Source organism: Penaeus monodon, chromosome 38, assembly GCF_015228065.2.
Source record: "Penaeus monodon isolate SGIC_2016 chromosome 38, NSTDA_Pmon_1, whole genome shotgun sequence".
Taxonomy (NCBI): domain Eukaryota; kingdom Metazoa; phylum Arthropoda; class Malacostraca; order Decapoda; family Penaeidae; genus Penaeus; species Penaeus monodon.
The window spans coordinates 26360080-26365079 of record NC_051423.1 but is presented as its reverse complement, the minus strand read 5'-3'; positions in this window follow the sequence as shown (position 1 = coordinate 26365079).

Below are 5000 nucleotides of genomic sequence, written 5' to 3'. Positions count from 1 at the left end.
CACACACACACACACACACACACACACACACACACACACACACACACACACACACACACACACACACACACACACACACACACACACACACACACACAGTGCCTGGGCGAAAGAGTGTGAGAAGCAAGCTGTTGGCCACAGCTGTAATGAGCACAAGGGACAGAATTTAGAATGACCCCCCCCCACCCCCGTTGTATACCTCACTTACTTGGTATTTATGCATATGTTAACACTTAATTTATATCTCAACTTTGATTAGTCTTTAGCTATGTAAGATAATAGTACTTAAATATTTTCTCAGAAAAATGATACTTTATTTTCTCAGAAGGATGCTACTTAATTTTATTATTTTTGTATAAAATTCTATATGTTTATCTTATTACACCAAGATTTGGAAACAGTGTAAAATATGATGGTTTACCGTACGAAGTATCATTTCTTTGTTTTCCCCACAATACTTTCTATTTAATTAAAGGGTACGCGGTTATATTTAATTGTTACTTTTATATTAAGGTTGCATAATTGATATTTTAATGAAGAAACCAATATGTATTATTTTTGTTACTGGAGAGATTCATTTAAGTTCGAGAATTATGCATATATGGATTAAGAAGAACTTTATGTTTGTAATATATGTGATCAGAGTATAACTTAATTTTTTACGAATATACAGTGTTAAACCCTGATATTGTTATCATAAATACAGAGAGAGAGAGAGAGAGAGAGAGAGAGAGAGAGAGAGAGAGAGAGAGAGAGAGAGAGAGAGAGAGAGAGCAGAGACAAGTGCCTTGTAACTACCTGAAAGAGTTTAGAAAATCTTTAAATACCAGAGGTAAGAAAGAGCAAACAGCTGTAATAATATAAATAATAAAATTATAAAATACTATAGATCTGATTACAGAATAAAAGCAAATTTATAATAGAATAATGCTAAAATGAGGGTTTCATCAAAATTACTATGTACATATATAACTACTCAGATCGTTTATAATGACAAACATACACAATTTGTTTGTTTTGCAGAAGTATTTTGTTCCTACGTGATATGGTTTAGTTGAATACTTTATTGTTTTATCGTTCCTAAAATAGAACAATTTATTCTTTTTTTAGGAATGTTTTTTGTTTGTTTGTTTGTTTGTTGCCTGAGTTTGTCCTTGGTGCTGTGGACAAGAAGTATATCAGATGTCATCTTTAGGAGTCCTCTCAACTGATAAAGGGAAGATAAGAAGAAATTTGAGAATTTGATCTGTACAGGCAAAGGACCCAAGAAGGAGGACAAGTGAGAAGAGGGACAGGTTGGACTACACACACTTAGAGAAGTTGGCATCTGTGCAAAGTTTATGATTTATAACACAATATATCGGGAAATGTTTTAAGATTATTAATTGTTTGATATTACCCTTCACTCATTTACCTCTAAGACTGAAATCAGATCATCAGTAACCTTTTTTTCATTATTGTTTTTTTATAATGTGGGTTCTTCAGGGATATGACTTGGTGAATGCTACGGGAGAGTCCACACTATGACGTTAGATTAATAGTGCTCCATCTGGACAAAGCCCGAGTGGTTTTCCCAGAAGTAAGGAGAATAGTGGCTTTGACAGTAGAGAAAAGGAGTGGGCGCAATACGCAGCAGGCTCCCTCTCTCTACGCAGCTGATGGATCCAAAAGTACGGCTTAGACCGATACAGTTTGGTACCACCGGCGTCACAGTAATTGCCAGAACGAGGTCGCAAACGACAGGGAACTGCCTCAAGGACACCGGCTCCGGATTTTTCCTCAGGGCTGGCTCCCGAAGCCTTTTCATCTTATAAACACCATAAGGCAGGGAATTTGCGTAGGGTGAACTAGCATAGCCATTGACCATGCACGGACTGACCTACATGGCAGCAGGCAGTTTGTATAAGGTTATTTTGTATATGCACACACCCTGCGTGTGTGCATTCATAATCACACATGCACGCAACGCAGATTTGCATATATTATTAGTTGAGTTTAACATATATACGATAGTGGTGCCCGATTGCTGCACTACACACACACACACACACACACACACACACACACACACACACACACACAACACACACACACACACACACACACACACACACACACACACACACACACACACACACACACACACACACACAACCACACACACACACACACACACACACATACTATTTATGTACACAGACACACACACACACACACATACTATTCATGTATAAATATATGTGTGTGTGTTTAAGAAAGTATAATCCGAATAGTAATTAACTATAATTAGTAGAGAAATCCCAACATTGCTATGAATAACGAGCAAGTATTCCAGTTCATTCCCGTGAACCGCTGTGATCAGACAGAGTTCACGAGTTAACCCCCCCCCCCCCCCCAGTCAGCAAGCGTCTCTCATCTCTTAAAAGGCACTTAACAGAGCGAACACAATTTTCCCCAAACGCAAATGTATCAACGGGAACATGATTGGAGCGGAAGCAGAGAGAAAACTTGTCTCCTTGAGCGTGTGCATGTGTACTCAGCTGCGTGTAAACATATTTGCGGACAAATACCACCGGGGCCTTAAGTGCAGTCGGACGTACATTGCGAATAAATGCTTGTTCATACCTCCGGGATGCTGTACACTTTTTATGCCTGCTCATGTTGTTATATTGAATAAAATCGCATAAAGCCAATAGAAAAGGCAGAATGTATTTACGTATTCTGAGAAACATTTTGTGTGTCGTTTACGTAATTACTTTTCCACGAAAAAAACAAAAAACAAATAAATATTTAATATTTTAAATTTTAATTGTGAGCGTAGCTGGAAGTGGCGATGGGAGAGGGGAAGCTGTAGTCATGAATTCTATGTCTGTTACCAATTACGCTGCTGGAGCGAAGGTACTTTTCGCAAGCCACCAAGGCAGTGGTAGAGGAAATAAATATGCATCTCAATGAATAGGCGAATCGAAGATGAAAATACACAGGTGTGTAAATACACACACACACACACACACACACACACACACACACACACACACACACACACACACACACACACACACACACACACACACACACACGCACACTGTAAAAGGCTGTCATCCTTAGTACAATGGTGAACAGAGGGTAGTTATACTTGTTAACGGCTTGACTCTTTATTTCTGAGAGTTGACACCACGCAGTATAAGAACACGAGACATGTCTAGTATGGGTAAGGCGGTACGCGGGTCGCAGCCAGCTGCTCGGAGGAAGAGGGCGGAGCTGACCTTACCGCCCTGGTCGCTGGCGACGAACTCCCGGTCAAACGAGGTCAGATATAAAATGTGACCTCCGCCCTCGCTGAGCGAAAGGTTATATTTGGGACTTTTGGATCCACGTGAAAAACAGCCACATGGTCCACTGGTAACCGAAATAGAATTATCCACATCCTGTAGAATTATCCACATCCTATATTGCTCGGCCACCTACTCGCGCCTCGCCCTCGAGGCGCCTTCAAGGGTGACCTAACTTAGCTGGTCGTCTCGTTCTCGTGCTTTGTTCTGGTGCCTTTTCGTGGCTGCTCGTCCCTGTCGTCCTCATCCTCCTGGTCCCTGGTGTAATCTGCTCGTCCTCGATGTCCACACGTCCTCGAAAGTCTGACACAGGTCCTCCTTGACTTCGGAATCGTCTCGACCTCCTCGTAGTCCTGGCCCAGGCCAAACTCGGTGGTGTCCTCGTCCACACGTCCTCACAGATCTCGTCCAGGTCCTTCTCGCGTCCACACGTCCTCGTAATCTACATCCGGATCTACGGGCGTCGGGGCAGGGGCAGGATCTCGGGGCGGCTGATACCTGCGCTACAAGCTCCTGGAGTTGACCAGATCTGCAGGCGTCCGCCAGGCATCGCCTATGCACAGCATTCTGGGGCGACTGGTACCTGCGGCAAAGGTGCTGGTTCTCTGGACCTATGGGGAGTCAGGCAGGCAACGCCCGTCCACTACACTGGGACGGCTTAACACCTTTTCTGACGAAAATCTCGGTCCGCGGGCCTATGGCGATCTTCGATGACGTCCTTCCCACGGCATCCTAAGGTGACCGGAACTGTAGCAGGTTCTCCTTCGGTGCCGTGTCGGTCCGACTGCAATATATAGTCGGGGAACCAGATCATACACGTAAGGGCGAAAGTAAGAGAAAAAGAAAGGCAACAGAGAAGAGTGGGTGTTATCTACCACTAGCCGGTTATGAAATTTGCGGATTTTAATGTTGGTTTTTTAAATTATTTTCGTCTTTTTTTTATTTTGTGTTTTACTTTCACAAAGATAAAGAAGAAAATAGAAGAGGGAGACGTCAGTAGCGGTCCGCAAAGACCTGGCTTGAACTACCAACCGTCTCTGATAGATATGAGAGTAGATAAGGGAATGACATTGGCAATCTGCGAGGACTTACTTGAACCATAGTCGTCCCACAGAGAAGAAATAGATGTAACTTGTACATGTACGAACCACTCGTCACGAAGGACAAAATTGCGGGCTAAAGATATACATAATAAATCTTTACGCCGGCACTAAGACAGCAACCCACCATATTAATGAAAAGGTTCAGTGTCTTTTGTCCTGCGTGTATGAGTGAGGTGAAAGTGCGTGTGTGTGCGTGTGTGAGTGACAGCTAGAGTGACCTCACACAGAGAATGAATCACAAACACGAATATTAACGTTAACTATAACAAAGCTGAAGTAAATTAGCAATGCTAGCTATTTAAAATTATTTCAACTACCACACTGAATTCAATATTTAATGATATGGGACAGAATGTACGCATGAATGAATGGTGACATGAAAAAATATTCGCAAGCTATTTAACAAGCAAATCTTCTCGGGGTCAGAAATCTGAACTGCCGAGGTACGTGTCTAGCTAGGCATGCCAGACTTCAGTAACGGGGGGATCCTATACCCAAAAGCCAGGGAATATAAATAACCTGCTCTCTTCTGCGTATCTGTGATGGGCGCTCGCAAAATTCCCTA